Below are 21,343 nucleotides of genomic sequence, written 5' to 3'. Positions count from 1 at the left end.
CAATATAGTTATGCTGTGCTCTCTCTCTCTCTCTGCACATTTTACTTTCCAAGAGCCAAATATTTGTGGTGTGTTTGTGAGTGGTTTAACTGTGTAAGTGCCTCGTTGTGTCTGGCGAAAAGGAGGGAAGCAACTGTGTGGCTTTTAAAACGGAAGCAATTGTCAATCAATGAGGGTGTGGGTGGGGGAAGTGTGGCCAGAGTTTGACTGAATGGTGCTACAGAGCCAGGCCGAGCATCTACGAGTGGGCAGCAGAAGCTAGAAGAGACCCTTTCAAAAGAAGTGCTAGTTTGATCTGCCTGAGGCACATAATTGGCTTCTTTTGGTTTTCCTTCTCTTTTTTCTAGGCAACAATGACTGGTGGAAACTGTGGGTGGTATGGAAGGAACTTTTTCAAAATCCTTCCATAGATTCTTCTGTACCATGTTGAACCCAGCCCCAATAGTGTGTCATAGCTTTTTGGAAATGAATGGTTGTCTATACAAAGAAAGCCTTTGTTACATAAGAAGTAACACCCCAGATTTAAGTAAGTCACATTGAAAGGACTTTTTTCTTAAAAAAAAAAATGCACATAGGATGTTTGAGATTGCCATTGCATCTAGAGTGTGTGACCTGTGGTTGCAGTCATGAAAAAAATAATTAACACAAGATATTTTTTTTTAAAAAAATGCTTCATATTCTAATTACCACATTGCATTATCTGTTTCACCATCTGTACCATTGTGATTGTTAAAGTTCCTTCCTTCTGGGTACTCAAATTCAAACTTTTTTTTTTTAGATTTTAAAATATGAAGTCTCTTTCATGTTTGAAGTATTAGATCGCATCTATATAATTTAAATTCAGCATCTTTTTCTTGATTGTCCCTAATATTGGTTTATAATTAATTTAATTTATAATTTTTAATTTATAATTAATTTAATTGAATGCACCAATTATCACATTAAACAAGAAGAAAATTAGATGGCACAAATTCCACCCGCGCTTTCTACAAATTTATAAACAACAAACTAAAAGACTCAAGGTCCATCCCACCCCTGAAAGGACCTAATGGTAAAGACCGCAACAACGACATTATTAAAGCCAACCTCTTTAACACATTCTTTGGCTCAGTATTTGTAAACAGCAATGGATCATGCCCAGTATTTCCTAGTTGAACCACAGACAACTACAATGATCTAATACATATCGATTTTACAGAAAACATTGTTGAAAAAGCACTACGAAATCTAAAACCATCTCTATCTATTGGACGAGACGGAATATGTGCCTACTTCTTAAAAAAGCTACCCACTGCCATAGCCGAATCTCTAAGCATAATCTTTGAAAAATCTTTCAGGACCTTGCCAAAACTATGGTCACAAGCCACGGTCATCCCCATCTTCAAAAAGGGAGACCCCAGCCTAGTTGAAAATTACAGACTAATCTCTTTATGCTGCATCACTCGTAAAGTCATGGAATCAATTATTAACCAATCCATCATCCTTCACTTAGAAACAAACAACCTACTCTCTAATAAACAATTTGGTTTTAGGAAAAAAATATCCTGTAATCTGCAACTCTTACACTGCAAAAACATATGGACTACACAACTCGATCAGGGCAAAGCAATCTACATAGACTTCTGTAAAGCCTTTGATTCAATGGTACATGACAAACTACTCCTAAAACTAAAATCTTACAGTATTTCTGGACACCTGCATTACTGGATAGAAGCATTGACAACAAATGGTCAAAATTGGGAGCGTCCTATCAAATTCTGTACCTGTCAACAATGGTGTCCCCCAAGGCAGTGTTCTAGGACCAACTCTCTTCATACTTTACATAAATGACCTCTGTGATCATATCAAGAGCAACTGCGTTCTCTTCGCTGATGATATAAAGCTATTCAACACCACAGACAATACTGTTACCCTTCAAAAAGACCTTGACTATGTTTCAGAATGGTCAAACAAATGGCAACTTCAAATCTCAGCAAATAAATGCTCTGTCCTACATATTGGCAAAAAAATAAATAAATCAGAAAATAAAATACAGGCTGAATAGTCAAGACCTTGTTGATAATCCAAACTCTGTCAAGGCTCTTGGAGTACTGATCTCTAATGACCTAAGTGCTAGAGCCCACTGTAACTACACAGCCAAAAAGGCGTTAAGAGTTGTTAACCTAATCTTACGTAGCTTTTTCTCTGGTAATATTACACTACTAACTAGAGCATACAAAACATTTGCTAGACCAATACTTGAATACAGCTCATCAGTCTGGAACCCACATTACGTATCTGATATTAACACAGTTGAGAAAGTCCAGAAATATTTCACAAGAAGAGTTCTCCACTCCTCTACTCATTGCAGAATACCTTATGCCATCAGACTAGAAATTCTAGACCTAGAAAACCTAGAACTACTCCTTCTTCGGTTCGATCTAAGTATAGCATATAAAATCATACATTGCAATGTCCTACCTGTCAATGAATACTTCAGCTTCAACCATAACAACACAAGAGCAAACAATAGATACAAACTCAAGGTTAATCACACCAAACTTGATTGCAGGAAATACGACTTCAGCAACAGAGTGGTCAATGTCTGGAATACTCTACCTGACTCTGTGGTTTCTTCCCCAAACCCCCAAAACTTTAACCTTAGACTGTCTACTATTGACCTCACCCCTTTCCTAAGAGGTCTGTGCATACCAACGTGCCTACCGTCCCTGTCCTATTTTTCTTTTATATTTTTTTATTTTTCTTATATATATATTCATGTATTCATAACTATGTTTTTACTTATACCTATTATCTTGTAAGCAATTGACAAATAAAAATAAATAAATAAAATGAATACATTTTAAAAAATGACTTGTACAGTAGTCTGCATTCCTTGCACAGATTGTATTTGTGCCTCACAATTGCTGTTAATAAAACTGTAGCGAGGCCTTAAAATATATATACATGAAGAAAACACATCAACAATTTTGCAGATGCACAAAATAACAAAACATGAGATTTAAACTGTAAGCAGACTGAAATTTTACCAAGGCACCCAACAATTTGGTTTCTTTTCCTTTTTTTGGCCATCTACTATATTAATTTTAAAAGTGCGGTCAAAGGGAAAATAAAGACGACAACAACAAGCACAGAAAGTAATCAAAAGGGGATTTACAAAAATAAAGTTAGCTAGAAAAGTTTCAAAATGACTTTTCATGAAAGTTTCAAAGAAGCCACAGATAATAGTACTGTGGATTGTGAGGACCTTCCCATATACTGTGTTTATGGGTTTCATATTGTAATATGTGAGTTTCCACTGTTTTATTTAAAAACAATTAAAATGGCCATCTTATTAGCTGTTCCTTCTGTGCCTAAGATGTGGGATATGGGTTAGATCCCATGGAAAGCTTTGCTATTCTTGACTTTGCATCAATTGCTGTATCTGTATTTTAAACGAACTGATAATGTGCGGCTGCAAATCACTCCAGTTAACTCAGAGGCTATGTTGGAATTTTGAATTTCAAAATGCTTGGATCCCTTGAGCTTATTGCATTTAACCCTGTCAGCACAGTAGCCATTTCCAAAACCTTAATGAGGAAACTGGGTCTGAGCCTCTCCTGCCAGAGATAAATACCATTATGGACACTTTCCTCTCTCTCTCTCTCTCTCTCTCTCTCTCTCTCTCTCTCTCTCTCTCTCGCATTTTGATTTTCTGCTTATAGAAATCCATTTCAACCTTGTGCAAAGGGGGCTGGCTTAGCTGCCATGGATTTTCTCTGTGCTCTTTCAGAACTTCCCATTTTCTTTGTTTTCTCGCTGTATCATTAAAGAGTCAATTAGCAACTGGATTAATAGACTAGACATCCTAAGAAAAGACTTTAGCAGCATTGCCGTCTAGTGAATAAAGGATCATTTACCCAGCTGAACGCTGACAGACACACATTGACCTTGAGGTGTAGATTGAAGATAAGCAGTAAAATAATTAATTTGGCTCCTCTACAACTGAGGGGAGTTGGTGGGAGGGGAAAAAAAGGGATTAATTCTTGAAAGAAAAGCTTAAGTGCTGGACTAATAAAAGGCAAGTGCCTTCAAAAGATTTGATTTAATTGCAAGACTTTTATGTGTCCTCTAGCAACATCTTCTGATTTAGGATCCGTTGGCAGCTCAAGAATTTTTCAACATTTGTTGACTTTTTTAAAAAAAATGTATCAGTGCTTAAATATTCAGTTAGGCTTCTGGGCAGGAGTGGTCTGAACCAAGAGGACCTCTGATAATGGATTGAGTCATGTTCCTGGTTATTTTTTTCCTTTTAAATATTACTTTCAAATAGGGGATATATGGGAATCCATTATTAGAAATTATCAAAATTTTCAGAGATGCTTGATTGATCATTATCTTTGTTTCCATTATTTTATGACATTGAAAGATATATTTTCTTACCACCACTTAATTAATCAAATCAAACCTTCATTACAGTCAAAGACCACCAGTATAACTAAGACAGAAGATCCAAGAACTGATCTTGAGACACTTCAAATCTAAACCATTTTTGAATCTCTTTGATCCTAGTCGCAAATTCTTGGGCTATACAGGTGGTCCTTGACTTACAGCAGTTCATTTAGTGACTGTTCAAAGTTACAACCATCCTGATAAAAGTGACTTATGGCTATTTTTTCACACTTATGACCATTGCAGCATCCCCATGGCCACATGATCAAAACTCAGACGCTTGGCAACTGGTTCATATTTATGACCTTTGCTGTGCCTTGGGGGTCATATGATCCCCTTCTGCAACCTTCTGACAAGCGAAGTCAATGGGGAAGCCAGATTCCCTTAACCACCATGTTACTAACTCTTACCAACTGCAGTGGCAAGGATGTTCATAAAATGAGGCAAAATTCACTTAACAAATGTTTTATTTAGCAACAGAAATTTTGGGTTCAATTGTGATCGTAAATCAAGGAATACCTGTGTAGCAAATTGATTTTTGAAGGCCTGTAGAACCTGGTCAGTTTCAAAGCCAAGGGGGGCTGACCAAAATGAGAGCATTAGATTATTTGAACTATAATGCTAGGAGAGAATGATTTAACTCTGTTTCCTAGAACCTTGTTATGAATAAAAGGTGTTTTTTTTTTTACTAAATTGCTGTTTAGCTGACATTGCACTTATGTAAAAAAATATATGTATAAGGTTAAACCTGTATCCATGTCTAATACCCATATTCCGTTTCTGAATAAATAATGGAAGTAAATCTCAGTCAGGATTAGGGTAATAGCCCAAGTGAGAAGAATTTAATCCTTCCCCTTCTTCTACTGTGGCCTTCATCAAACCCACCTTTTTTCTGAAAAAGCCATTTGTTTCCAGAAAGCATCAGTTTCTCTTCCTCTCTTTTAATATTTCTACATCCCTGATCTGGTTAGCATGATTGAGCATCTGATTCACACACTGCAGAAGCGAAGTTACCATCCATTGCAACTGAGGATCAGATAGTTTCGTTATGCACACAAAATATGGCAGTCTTGTTCAGGAATTATGTGGTTTTGGTTACTGAAAGTAAGAAGCAGAAGATTCATTAATGCTTTTAACGATGGGACACTTACAGTAAAATGGGATAGGTTGAGGTTGGGGTTATGTTACACAAATACATTTTATCTGCAATTTTTATTTAAGGCATTTATATGTATTTTTTCATACATTAGATCTAAATCCTGTGGGGCAGGTGGGGGGAGGGTTGAGACTCAAGGTAGTTTGGAAAAAGCTCCCAACTTCCAGAAAAAAAGAAACTTGTGAGGAAGGCCGAGCTGAGTCAGACTCCCTTCTCTAATGCCACTAAGAGGATGCACCATTTTAACCTATCTATATTTTCTGAAAGTTGGTTTACATAAAATGCATGGTGGTCTCACTGGGGATAGTGTGGGGCATGGCCAGGTGATCTTTATTTTGGCCAGCCTATCTGACAGAGCTACAAATGGATTAATAGCCAATGTTAATAGAAGGCATTTTGAGTCGCCAAGGCCACTTTAGTATCAAAGTATAGTGCTACAACAATAAATATTCTTAACCTTTGAGATGTTATGTTAATATAATCGGCAGCTAGGGAGGTGGGAGGAATTTTATACTGATTTGCTCAGAATAGCTGGAGAGGAAAGAAAATGGTGGGACAACGTGGCTGTAGGGCTGGTAGGCACTGAGGAAGGTGAGAGCTATGCCAAAGGTTCAACCACCCTGGACAGGTCTCATTAGAGGAGCTAGATGAAGTGTCTTTCCCATAAACAATGTGGTGAGATGTAACTTACAGATACCTACACCCAACTGGTCATCACCCAGTTCAGCAAAGGTTCCTGGACATCTGGGGGACAAGTGGCATACAAGATTCATGACTTTTGGCTGAGCAACTGGAAGAAAAGTTGCTTTCCCATTGCAACTATACAAAGATTGGAAACAAAGAAACAATGATTTGGTATTACAAATCAAATCCAACGAGAAAAGGATATCCGAAAATAATGTACCAGTTGTGGAAAAAGCAGCATCCAAAATCAGAAGTAGCAGGCTAGCATATCAATGTTGATTTATAATGTGAAAGGACGCATTTACAGAAGTAGAATTGGAAGAAGTGCAAAGATCTATCCAAATTTTAAAAACCCGAAGCCTTGCCAAAAGTAGCTCAGACAGTAGAAAGAAACCCGGCCGGGGGAGTTGGTAGTAGAAGTTAGCATCTCCACTGAACCATTTTCACTGTGAAATAAGGGACCCAGTGAAGGAAATACCATCAAGGCAATCAACACTTGGGCAATTCTAGCCATTAGATATACATCTGGAATAATGGACTGTATTTAAGTTGAAAATTTATGAATATGAATCATATCCTTCATCTATGCATTGATAGTGATAGACTCTATCTACAGTGCATTGATTCCCATGTTGCATCTGCATTACTTTTCCTACAAAAGTTAGCTTACCTGTCATTTTTCTAAATTGATTGACATCAGTGGCACATTTTAAAAAAAGTTGTGCTTAAAAGGGAAGACAGAAGTATGAAGTATATATTAAAACTACCCGTGTGCATAAGAACATTTTTATTAATCATGTACTTAGAAAACATAACAGCTATTTAAGAAGTATGACACTGTAATACTGTTCTTAATGCTTCATAAATATTTTGGCACAATTATCTAGCATTTAAAAGGACATTGAATATTTGACTGGATCTCAATGAAGTCTAGTGTTAAGCATATTTGATACAATTTAACTTTTCACTCTTTGAATTCTTTCTCAGTCTGGGACTAAAGGCTTGTTGAAAGTGCTTTCATCACATTATTACTGCGGTGCTGGGGCATAAAACATTAATTGTGCAATAGCACTATAAATTATTTAAAAGTGAACCTTCCTATCCCCCAAATTTGAAAAAAAAAACTTTCAATGAATACTGAATGATGGCAGTGTATCCAAGACCAAGGGAGAGAGAGGAAGCTTAGGGATTGAATATCTCACCGACTAAAATTGACTTTGCCAGCATGAGTCTTAGGAACCATACTGGCCAAACTAAGCAAAATCAGCCTATTAATATTAAAAGAGACCTTCGAGTGGATCACAAAATAGCACCACATTCATTCTACCTCTCAAAAGATTATCACAGCAGTTGCTGTAACTATAGTGTGGTTTGGTGGTTGTGCTTGCTCTGCACTTGAACACACAGCAGGGTGTTCAAAGAACTCCTGGCCACCATGGTTTTTACAAACCAAATTATACTGTGTTCCCATCACCTCTATAACATTAGGCCAAATTCAATAAAGAACACCCTACAGACAAGAGAGTGGAGTAGTTGGAATGATGAGGAAAAAGGTCTGAATGCATTATTGCTTCTTGTCACTTCAAGTTCCTTAGGTCTTATCCTTTTTTTGGTGAGGGAGTAAAGGTCTGTAATGAAACTTCAGTTGAATTCCTGATATCCTGTGCTTGGATATTCCAGTAAGAATTTTCGTGGCAGTATGGTATTTGTCTCTGAATTACTGAGGCATTCAGAGGAGCTTACATTATACTGGTGACTGTAAATGAAATATGAAAAGACCTCGAGATAATTGGAAAGGAAAGGTATATTGTTGAGCATCTTACACAGTCCTACTTAGGGCAACCACTAGTCATGGAGGCATCTCCATCATATCCATGCTATCATCTGAAGTGGCTTTGCTATCACTGCAAAAGATTTCCCCCCACCCCTGCCTTCATGTCAGGAGTCCAGTGCCCCCAAGAATAGGTTTCCAAACTTTTGCTTTATGATTGGAGTTGCTGGCTCCTGGTGATGCCTACTCCAGAGGTGGTATTCAGCAGGTCCTGACCAGTTCTGGAGAACCGGTAGCAGAAATTTTGAGTAGTTCAGAAAACTGGCAAATACCACCTCTGACTGGCCCTGCCCCCAATCTATTCTCTGCCTCCCAAGTCACAGCTGATTGGCTGGTCATAAAAAAACAAACAGAACCTTCACTGCATCCTTGTGGCTGCAATCTCAACTTTTTTGTACGACACCCTGCAGTTACCTTTGGAGAAATAGACTCATATTGTACTGTTTATAATTACTTATGGCAGCCATTTTGTGACTAGGCAAGACTTATGACTTCCTCTCAATACTTTGAATGCACTGACTGGTCTCTGAAGATTGCCTACCCTGGATTACCCTTGTATTTCTTTTATGTGTCACATTACATTATGATTTTTTAAAATATGACCCAGAATTTTAAATATTCAGCAGTGACAGAACCATTGAGGGCTATGTGGAAAGAAAATTAATTCTTTATATAATCTGTTTGTCCATGTGAATTTCATTAGTAAAATAGTTTTATTCTTATCTTTGGTAACCATCATAAGTTATTCAAAATCTGAAAATATTTTACATATTAAGGGCAAGAGGGAGAAATGTAATTCTCATTAAAAACATTTTATTAATGTCCAGTGTCTTCAGACAGTGGCATTCTGGGAAAAAGAATCATGAATTAATCCATCACATCAACTAGAACACCAACTTTGATAAATCTTACTTTAATAGGTTACACTCTGTTTTTTCAGACTGCATTATTTGGGCAGGACAGATCTACTGAAAATAAAATAAAAGTCTAATGATTAAGGCATCAAGTTAAAAAACAGGAGACTATGAGTGCTACTGTAATTCTGCCTTAGCCATGAAAGCCAGTTGGGTTATCTGGATCAATCACTCTCTCAAGCCCAACCTACCTCACATAGTTGTTGTTATGGGGAAAATAGGAGAGGAAGAAGATGTGCTGGATATTGACTCAGGTGATGGAATAGAAGTGGAACTCATCAAATTTATAGATCACACTAAGCTGACAGGAATAGCCAACACCCCAGAAGATAAACTCAGAATTCAAAAAGATCTTGACAGATTTTAACAATGGGTGTTATCCAACAACATGAAATTTAATGTAGAAAAAATGCAGGTATTTACACTTAGGCAGGAAAACCAAAGTTACAAGTATAGATTAGGCAAAACCTGGCTCAAAAACAGTAACTGTGAGAGTGGACGATCACCTAACCATGACCCAGCAGTGTGCAGCCGCTGCCAAAACAGCTAATACAATCCTTGGTTGTATAAACAGAGGCACAGAATCAAATTCACATGAAGTATTAGTGCTGCTTTATAAATCCTTTATAAGACCACACCTGGAATACTGCATCCAGTTTTGGTTACCACATTACAAAAAAAGACATTGAGACTTTGGAAAAAGTGCAGAGAAGAGAAACTAATATGATTAAAGGCCTGGAGACTAAAACATATGAAGAATGGTTGCGGGAATTGGGTTTGGCTAGTCTAGACAAAAGAAGGACTGGGGTGGGGGGACACATGATAACAGTATTCCAATATTACAGGGGCTGCCACAAAGAGGAGGTCAATTTATTTTCCAAAGCACCAGAGGGCAGGACAAGAAACAATGGATGGAAACTAATCAAGGAGAGAAACAACCTGGAATTAAGGAGAAACTTCCTAACAGTGAGAACAATTAACCAGTGGAACAGCTTCCCACCAGAAGTTGTGGGTGCTTCATCATTGGAGGTTTTTAAGAAGAGACTGGACAGACACCTGTCTGAAATAGTATAGGGTCTTCTGCTAGAGCAGGGGGTTGAATTAGAAGACCTACAAAATCCCTTCCAGCTCTGTTCTGGTTGATTGATATCTTCATCACATTAAGTTATTTGTAACTTAATGGGATATAAGGTGGGATATAAATAAGTAAACAAATAAATAGATACAGATGTCTTTATTTTCTTAATCCTTTGTTAGATCATGTCCCATAGTGGCACTTAGCACTGTTTTGCTCAGAGAATGATTTTATCAAGAAAGAATGCCAGCAAAATGAATTCCTTCAAACAGAATGGTAAGGACTGTTTTATTTAGGACTAAAGATCTAAGTCATTTTCCAGTTCTGGATAAATATGCTCTGTGAGCAGCTTCCTTTGATCTGATCTGAGGCCAATGTGGTTGATTTACTTGCAGTCACTGCTAGCTCAGGGCCATTGCTCATTCCAAGCCTTGAAAAGAACTGTGGTATAACGTGCTAATTCTCGAAAGAGTAAATGAAACTGCAGTGTTCAGGTTAAACGGGAATTAAGGTAATAAGTGGGATATCAAAGTTATTTAATTATGACAGTAAGTTATTAAACTGTAGTAAATCACAAATGAATTATTCTTTTAAAGAAAATCCAGAGATTCATTAGCTGGATGACATAGTTGTTTCCAACTCTTCTGCAACTCCTTCATCTTTTGTGTTATTGCATATCCCTTTAATGAAAACCACATCAGTTGCACTTGAAACATTGCATTTAAAGAAGCATCCACATTAATTATACAGCTCTGCTTTGTAGCAGAGAGAGGCAATAATTCTTTGACTTAAGGAAAAGACAAGCAGACATTGTGCTTTTCAGAATGCTTTCATTCCCACAAAAAACAAAACAAAACAAAATCCTGTCAGTCCTGAACATCAGGAAATGGTTTGATGATAGATTTTTTTAAATTTAAAAATACAAACACATCTTCCAAAAGAAAGAAAGTTTTTTTTAAAAAAGCTTTCATTTCACTTGTATGAGTTTAGTTCTTAGGATTATTATCTGTTAGAGAAAAGGGTACAAATTGGAAGCATCTCATTTTGCATATGGCAGGCACGTAAGTATGAAGACAAACTCTGGAGCTGAATTTACTGAGTAACAATATGAAGTGGAAAGAATTTCATTGTCTCTTTGTCTCTTGATTTCAAACCAGTTATTTACAGTTGAACCATTCAGTGCCGCTTACTTATATTGTGCTTCCAATAAGTAAAACCACTTGGTCTGATCCAAGTGGGGGTGATTGAAAAGTCTGTCTGGTAATGTAAGAGGTTGTTGGAGTGCCCTTTAGATCCCACTTGGAAGTTCAACTGTTTGTTCTTCCTTCTTTGCAGGTTTTCAGTAATATTTGGCTTATGTCCTAAGGCAGGAGTCTCAACCTTGGCAACTTTGCCAAGGTTGGAGACCCCTGTCTTAGGGTACAGGTATTTATCTCAACAAGTGGGAACAGCCAAAGTGCCTATGTTCTCTGCTTGAAAGGGGCAGTAAATACTCCCTCACTTAGTGGAACCAGTTTATCACACTCTTTTGATTCATGTAATTTGCAGTTACAAGTCAAAAGCAGCATGGATTAAATAGAGAAAAGGCCAGACGGGGTTGTGAAAATCCAGTGGTTAGAGCTGTTAATGGCACAACTTTGGATTTTTCATTTCCGGATTGATCACTCCAATTAATCTTATTTCCTTACATCTTTACTCAAAAAGCAAAGAGATGGACGTCAACAATTTTTTTCCCAATGAATCCCAGATGAAAAGCCTCTTTGTAGAAACTTCTACTGGCTGGCATGCATTGCATTCACCCTCGGTCCTTATACAGCACTAATAACTGGTGCACAACTACTGAAGAGTGATATAAATTATGCTTTCTTTTCCATTCGTAAAACAGCCTTTTCCACAGTGCCTTGGTTTTAAGGATTCCCAATCCCCCTTAATTGTTACCATTTTGTAAGAATTTCTAGCTTACTGATCATAAATATCAGGATGTAAAAAGTTGATTCAGACACACCCAAAATCTTGTCTGCCTCCAATGAAAATAGCTTACAGTTCTTTGAAGAACAGGCATTTTTGATAGATTGCTTGACTTTATTATTGAAGTATAATGGCATCTTTTGTGACATGGAAATTGCTTTTTTGTTTTTGTTTTTTGAGAACTCTAAAAAAAATCAATGCCCCCTTCATAGCACTGGAACAGTTTTCAGGATCTGGACCAAGACTATGAAAAAAATCCTTTTGATTCAAGGCCTGTGGAACATTAGTCCTGCATTTTTTCCCCCCTACCAGCTCTCAGTCAATCTGATGGAAGGGAATTTGCTTTTGAAATGCCTTTCAAAGAAGAGAGTTTCAGTGAAGTTTTCATGTGTGGAATGGAAGGCGTCCCCTGCTTTGCTTATTGTGATGGGGTGGAGGGAATGCTTCTCTCAAGGGACTTTTCAGATTGAGAACTGCAGGTGGCTAGAGAAGCTTCAAAATGGTAGAATGATGTATAACAGAAAACATTGCTACCACCAGCGGAGCCATCTTTAACAAGGCAGCAAACTAAACTGTATATTTGTGGGAAGAGATCCAAAAGAAAACAAAACACACAGAGAAACAATGCACAGGAAGAAGCAAGTTACCAAAGAAGAGAGCGCTAAGATTCATATCTGCCAACAAAACAGAGCTAAAAGATTATTCCAATGAAGAGGCATAGGAGAAATGTTCATAAACCCGGGAAAACAAAAGGCTAATGGAGATACAAGAAAACTTTAATGGGAAATCTAACAGGGATTCTAAGAAATAATTTTGGTCAATGTGTGGTGAGCAGCTCAATAGTCATAGGAGGATCTCTTGTTGAGACAGGTGGATAAAAGGATGGTAAGCATGGGCTACCTTTTTTTAAAAAAATCCATTTAATTTGTTTCATAAGTACGGTAGATGCAAATTGGTTAAACACTACATAGAAACCAGGAAATTGTGTTCTAATTCTGCCTTAGGCATGAAAACCAGCTGGGTGACTTTGGGCCAGTCACTTTCTCTCAGCCCAAACTCACCTGACAGAATGTGGGGAAAATAGGAGGAAAGAACATTAGGTTCGTCCACTGCCTTGACTTATTTATAAAAAATAATAAAAGTGGGATTTAAAATATTTTAATTTTTTCTTCCCTTCTCTGTCCACAGCACACACTTCCTCTAGTCTAGATCTTATCTGAAGTAACACATTGTATTAAGGTTGACTCAGCCTTCCATCCTTCTGAGGTCGGTAAGATGAAGATCCCAATTGTTGGGGGCAATATGCTGACTCTGTAAACTGCTTAGACAGGGCTGTAAAGCACTGTGAAGAGGTATATAAGTCTAAGTGCTATTGCTATTGCTATTAAGCAACACAGAGTCACACACCAAAAATATCCATATTGATTACTCTATCCATCTTGTTTTTCTGTCAAAGGACCCAATATTATTTTGTCTAAGAGAAGGAAAGGGAGAGATACTTTGCTTGTGATACAGCAAAGCCAACCGTTAAGCAACACCAAACAGTTTTTTTTTCTGTTTCAGCTTTCTACACCTTTAAATAATTTGCATTGGATGAGCAAGATGTGTTTTTGTGTGTGTGTGTGAATTTTCCTTCAGCAAATAGCTGGCTAGAAATTCAAGCTTTCAGTCATCTGTCTTCCATTAAGTACTTTAATATTGTGGGAAATTAACTTTTAAATCAATACTAATACTAGGAATGAAAGAAGAAGGATCTCTCTGTAGCAAAGCAGAAGATGTCAGTATCTAATTTGTCATCATCTTCTTCAGCCCCTTCCATTTGGTTTCGATTTAGCCCTCGACCGCAGAAACCAAAAGCAGCATCCTTGCACAGGAGCTGTTTCAAATTATGCACAGCAAGTTTTAAGCACATTAGCAGCAAGAACAAGCTGTCCTCATACTAACCGGTCCTGCTTTGTTCTTGATTGTGGAAAATCTCACTTTAACTGCCATCTAATTTGCTGCAGAGTGCTACCACACCAGCAGCTGCCATGGCAAGTGATGAAGTATATTCACAAAACTATCTTTCAACACATTGTGACTATTCCAAATACAACAACAACCAATGGGGAGATTTGGGCTACAAATATTTTACTAGAGCTCTGAAGTGTATTGTAGCCAATATACTCCTGTAAAACAAAAGGTTGTTTTTAAACAGTCCCAAAGTGCTTTTTCAAGAGGCAACTGGACTTTCTTGTTTTTTCTTTGAAGACATTTCACTTCTCATTCAAGAAATTTCTTCAGCTCTGGATAGTGGGGAATGGAAGGATTTACATTCCTTGCAGACAGCTGGTCATTTGCATTCTTTTAGAGAATTGTTGAGGACACTTGGAGGTTTATCTGTGTCCTCAGGGTTACCTGAGTGGTGCAAATGGGTGTGGAGCTTTCTTAGAACTGCTGAAAGGACTGTGGTGTAGACTGGAGATAGATGATATTGTATCCCTCCCCTTCTGTTGAGAGAGGGCTGTTCAATTTTGACGTAGATGGCCTCTTTCAAACCAGTGATCCTCTCTGTCCAAAATGTGGAGTTTGCTATCTTCAAAACAGACAACAAATGGTCAAAATCGGGAGCGTCCTATCAAATCCAGTACCTGTCAATAGTGGTGTCCCCCAGGGCAGTGTTCTAGGACCAACTCTCTTCATACTCTACATAAACGACCTCTGTGATCATATTAAGAGCAATTCATGCGTTCTCTTCGCTGATGATGTAAAGCTGTTCAATACCACAGACAATACTGCTACCCTACAAAAAGATCTTGACTATGTATCTGAATGGTCAAACAAATGGCAACTTCAAATCTCAACAAATAAATGCTCTGTCTTACATATTGGCAAAAAAATCAGAAAATAAAATACAAGCTGAATAGTCAAGATCTTGTTGATGACCCAAGCTCTGTAAAGGACCTTGGAATACTCACCTCTAATGATCTAAGTGCTAGAGCCCACTGCAACTACATAGCCAAAAAGGCATTAAGAGTTGTTAACCTAATCCTACGTAGTTTTTTTCTCTGGTAATATCACACTACTAACCAGAGCATACAAAACATTTGCTAGACCAATACTCGAATACAGTTCATCAGTCTGGAACCCTCATTATGTATCTGATATTAGCACAATTGAGAAAGTCCAGAAATATTTCACAAGAAGAGTTCTCCACTCTTCTACTTGTAGAATACCTTATGCCACCAGACTTGAAATTCTAAAACTAGAAAACCTTGAATTACGCTGTCTTCGGTCTGACTTAAGCATGGTATATAAAATCATACATTGCAATGTCCTACCTGTCAATGAATACTTCAGCTTCAACCATAACAACACAAGAGCACACAATAGATACAAACTCAAAGTAAACCGCACCAAACTTGATTGCAGGAAATACGACTTCAGCAATAGAGTGGTCAATGTCTGGAATACTCTACCCGACTCTGTAGTCTCTTCCCCAAACCCCAAAAACTTTAACCTTAGACTGTCTACTATTGACCTCACCCCTTTCCTAAGAGGTCTGTAGGGGCGTGCATAAGCGCACCATCGTGCCTACCGTCCCTGTCCTATTGTTTCTCTTATTCTTTTATTTTTCTTATATGTACCCATTTCATGTATTCACAACTATGTATACACTTATACTTATTATCTTGTAAACAATTGGCAAATCAAATAAATAAATAAATAAATAAATAAATAAAATAAATAAATAAATAAAATAAATAAATAAATAAAAGAGTGGCATTTGACTTTTAAATGCAGATGGACTGCTGAATCTTGTCCTGATGGGTTTGTTTTCCTATGTTATGCCATGCATTTATGAAGTGATTGTTTTCATGACTGAGAATCTCCATAGACATATTTATACAGTGTAAATAGACAACTATACAAGGTACCATGGCCTGAATCTGAAAAGGATGCTGTCACAACTGTAGCCAGGACCAATCAGAGGGAGAAAGGAATAGGAGAACCACTTGCCTGAAGCTGGAAGGCAGCTGATCTCCCTCTTTTTAGACAGGGATGCTTCAGAAAGGGTCTTCTTTAGCACTATATCAATCTTCTACAACTGAGTGCTATTCAAAGATATTGGAATCATGCTAGCTGTGAGTTCTTGGAACTATAGTCTCTTCAAAATTAAGAAAAGAACAGTTCAGGGACGCTTCCTGTATACAGCAACCTAAATTCACACTTTGTCAGCAGAGGACTCACATGGAAATGCAAAGGGAAACTACAAAACAATAGAAATCTACTTTGCCCCAGAAGGTAGGCAGGAATTAGCTCTTCAGATCCACAAGTTGCCACTTGAAAATCTAAAAAAGAGATATGGCCCACAAACAGAGTTGCCAAAAGAACACCAATCTATTGATTTATTCAAACTGGATTGTGATTCCTCTGAGGTAACAGTTTTACCCCATAAAAAAGCAGGTTTTAAAGGCTACTGTTATAATTTCTATTCTGAACTGATTGATGCTCAATCGTGTGTGTGTGTGTGTGTGTGTGTGTGTGTATCTTCCATACAAATTATTATGTATCCACCATTGTGTATATGACTGTATGTACAAATGTATGTGAGAAAATATAAGTCATTTCCCCAGAACAAGGAAGAAGCAAAGCAAGATCAATTTAATTATTTAGTTGGAAGTTGACTGGACATAGTAAATAGCAGACTGCAATTTCATATCTGTATGTCTGAATCTAATATAGGGGATTTTAGCTGAGGGATTCAATGATTTAGAAATTTCAAAAAATAATAATAATAATAATACTCCAGAGTTTGAGAATATAAACCAACCTTCTTTGTTGCCTGAACTCCTTAGATCAGATTGCACTTCAGAGCCCTAATTTTTAAACTGATTAAGGCAAATTATCTAAAGTTTCCCTTTAAATTCTACTGCCAACCCACTAGCAACTATTAACCCTAAATCATGTATTTTCTTTGTTGGACTGGAAACTACACATACAATATGGAGATGAATTTTCTTTAGTCTCAAGCATGTTGTTCTTCCTCAAACATTTGCTGGAGCTGTCTATATATCTTACTTTTTTTTTAAAAAAAAAAAAAAGTAGATTAATTATCATATTAATGGAACTATCAAACTGCTTAGGTAAGCCATTTAGGGCTCATATGTTTGTTGTTGGCAGAACATATAATCAAGACAGAATCTACATCTGGCTCTCAACCAAAAGGAAGAGTATAATCCACTTCTCCATTTTATGACTATAAAACGCCCAAGGCTCTTTATCTCATCGAATGTGATACATAAGTTTACAATCCATTCTTCAGACTGTGCATACAGATGGAGTCTGGAGTACAGCCAACACTGTAATATCTTGTCTGATGCTTTTACTTATGGAGTCTTGTCTTATACTCTTGAGAAATGGATGCATCCTTCTTCCGCAATGTATTGGAGACAGACTTATCCCATTCTTCTTTCTTAATTTGGTGAATTAAATAATTATATCTGTTATTATCATAAACATGTAAATTCTATGCCAAAACCAATGTTTGGTATACATCACCTTCCCATTGTTTTCGTGATGATTGTTCAACCTACTGATCATGTAATATTAAAGTGGTGCAACTCTATGCCCTCAGAAAAAGCAAAACATTATGAAATGGAAGAAACTTCATGAGATGTTACAATGCCACTTTACGTTCAGCTCTACAGGAATCTTCATAGCTGTTCCTCACCTCATTTAGCATTCATCTCATTGGAGTCAGAAGAATTAAAACACCTCTGCCTACCTAGTGGATGAGTCAAGTCCATTGGAATTGAAGGGGGGTTTCTTATTTGCATCTTCCTTTCACAGCAACTCTTGTTATCCTTGCTGTTGAGGATTTGGAATGAGATGCAGATGAAGGGAATTAAATTAAATAAGGAAAGAACCAGGAACTTCATGCTAAGCATTTCCATGTCTGAAGTTAATCCAAAGTAGTCAAAACAAATTGCATTGTTAGATTGTGACATGTACAGCCAGATTCCAAACTCCAACTGCAGGATTGTTCTTGTGGGGAAAATAGGAGGAAGGTGTTGGATATGTTTGCCACCTTGAATTATCTGTGAAAATAATAAAGGCAGGATATAAATAAATGAATAGATAAATACATATATTTCATAAAGAGAATCTGTAAGCTATTGACAAGCTACTGTAGAAACTATATTACTATTAGGAATTGTATACAATATGTCATAATGGTCTTGCATTCAAAGAGGAAAGAAAAAAATACATTCTTCAAAAAACAATTTTTGCATATATTATTTGGATCCTGTCCATGATAAATGGTGCTATCAATTACCTGCTTCAAATTACTTTAGAGTACAAGATTGACTGATTTATTCATACATGTGATTCATAATTTAATCAACTTTCCTCTAATTATAATACATTTTGAAGTATATCTCAAGGATGTAGTATCATCAACTACTGTATGAATTTCTGTTTTCCATATTTTGATGTCAAAATTTCAGATTGTTTATTAATTATAAATTTGAATTCTGATTAATTCTCTTATTTAATTGCTCTTGCCAAATGTAGATACTTGATTTACAATTCATTTAGTTACTTATTTAGTTAGAAGGAATATCATAAGCTGTATCATGAATTTCCATTTAATTTTTATACATATGAAGTTGTTGTCAAATTAGATTATGATTTTGTTTCCTGACACTGCTTAGGAAAGTGGAATCTTCATCTTTTGGGGGTGGAGGGCATTATCCTGGTCTTATCTGTGCTTGTGAATTTGTTGGTTCCTCTTCTCCATGATCCAGAGGATTCTTAAAAAAAAAAACATGAAAATCCCATAGGTTCAGATTGTAGAAAAACATGGCCAACTAACACTCTTGAAGGTCCAATAAAATGGGTTGAATCTAGCACCTGGCCTCTTTTATTGGTGATTCTTTAATGTACAAATGGGACGAAATTTCATCTCATGAGGAACACTGAAATACTTTGAAAACTGAGATCCTGGCCTTACTCATTTTTGTATGGTGGTTTCAACCTGCCCTGCCAATCCCAGTAGAGGCTCTTGAACCATTGGAAGTAGTTTGTTCCCAATATACACCGAGGCTGTTAACACTTAGGACTATTTATAACAGGGTTCCAAACCCCTGGTCCACAGTCTGTTGGGAACCAGGTAGCACAAATGACAGGCAAACACACCAAGGTCCATTTGAGTGCATGAAACCATTCCCTCCCTCCTCTCCTGGTTCATGGAACTGGAAAAGCAGGGGACCATTTAATGCAAGGTAAAGTAGCCAGAGATCAATTTGCTGTAAGGTCAGAGCCCTCCATTTTTCCTTAGAGTGATCCCTGTGATTTTCACTGGGCAAGGCCAAGTGCCAGCTTCTCTGTTCTTTTGTGTGGCATAAAATCCTGCTAGATGCCTGCCGGTAGAGAGCTGGTAATAGGAAATGCTCTACCCCAGGGCTGTCAGACTTGTGGCCTGCTGCCCAGATGTGTCACACGCTGGCCACGCCTACACCCGGTTTAGCAAAGGGAAAAAAGTCATGATACATCATGTGACAATGCCATGACAACACAAGTTCGACACCCCTGCTCTACCCTGTCCTGATAACAATTTTCTTTCATTGCTCTGTTTCCATTACAAATGGAGCTGGCAAAAGAGGAATATAGTGTTTTTTCTATCTTCTACCTTGTGAATTAAACACAACCACAACAAACCAAACAAAACCACAAGTGACTTGTATAAAAACCATTATAGTTGTTCTTAATGAGAGGGAATGATAAATCTGAGGCCCAAAACCAATGGTTATACTGGGAATATTTGTATATGAACGCAGGTGCAATCCAGTAATCAGGTTAGTTGCAAAACAAAGTTCTGTCAATTGTGCAGCTGCTAGAACCCATCTTCTATTCTAGTCAGCTAAATAAAATATCTCAGTTTTATTTCACAAGAATAGCTGTAGCGATTTAGAACCCAAATAAGATATTAGAAAAGGCAGAATCATGTAGATTGTGACTGTTGTTTAGATATTGATTGTGTGGTTTAACTCCTTCATTTGGTCTTGAATAGAAAGCTGTGCATTTGTCTCTTTGTGACATGCATACATATACACAACAGACATACATAAATTTAGACATTCAAACAAAAAACAAATAGTCTGACCATTAGGCAGGAAACAATGATAGCTAGACAAATCATGCATTGTATAACTTTCCCTTTGCATTGTAAGATATGATGAAATACAAAGAGGAAATTGCATAACAGAATAACAAAGTTGGAAGGGACCATGGAGGTCAGCTAGTCTAACCCCCTTCTCAAGCAGGAAACCCTATAGCATTTCAGACAAATGGTTGTCCAATCTCTTATTGAAAACCTTCAGTGATGGAGCACCCATAATGTCTGAAGGCAAGCTGATTGATTGTTCTAATCATCAGGAAATTTCTCCTTAGTTCTAAGTTAGTTTTCTCCTTGATTCATTTCCATTGCTTCTCGTCCTGCCTTCTGGTACTTTGGGGAATGGGCTGACCCCCTCTTCTTTTGGGCAGCCCCTTAGATATTGGAATACTGCCATCTTGTCACCCCTAGTCCTTTTTTTCATTAAACTAGACATATCCAATTCCTGCAAGTGTTATTTGTATGTTTTAGCCTCCCGTCCCCTGATTATCTTTGTTGCTCTTCTCTTCACTCTTTCTAGAGTCTCAACATCTTTTTTTAAAAATTGAAAACACTGACTCTACAGTAGTGATCAGAACATCAGGAACTAGTCTGCTTGGAATGGAGAATAGGTATAGGTCTTTTGCTGTAGATGCCTTGAGATAGTTCTATATAATATCCAAGAAAAATAAAGGGGAAAAAGGAGCATCGGGAAAACTATTAAATTTGCTGGTTTCTCTAAAACAAGAATGTTGAGCTTCCAGGGTAGGGTTGGTTTTTTGGGCATTTCCACAACCTGGCAGAAAAACAGGGGCATCTGCCTCAAGCCTCACTATATCGAAATGTTAGTTATTGGTAAACCACAGTCCATTGGAAAAACAGCTACACATTGACTTAGGGGTAAAATCTGTTGAATTCAGTTGGTCTTATTTCAGTCTTCAAAGGGCCTGTGCAATGTGTTAGTTTTAAAGAGGAAAAGGTACATTGAAGTGCAGGAACACACTCATAATAGCATCTCTGCAACTCCTTAAAACATCTGCCTCTTTTCCCAGGATCCTATGGCTTTCTTCTGCAGCTGGAACAAGAACCTGGGGGTGGGGAAATGTTTGATTTAGTGAGTCATTGCCAGGGACTGAATCTGCCC

The sequence above is a fragment of the Notechis scutatus genome, chromosome 2, assembly GCF_049901735.1.
Source record: "Notechis scutatus isolate UNSWTSFEM ecotype Mainland chromosome 2, rNotScu1.2, whole genome shotgun sequence".
Classification (NCBI taxonomy): Eukaryota; Metazoa; Chordata; class Lepidosauria; order Squamata; family Elapidae; genus Notechis; species Notechis scutatus.
This window is presented reverse-complemented; position numbering follows the sequence as displayed.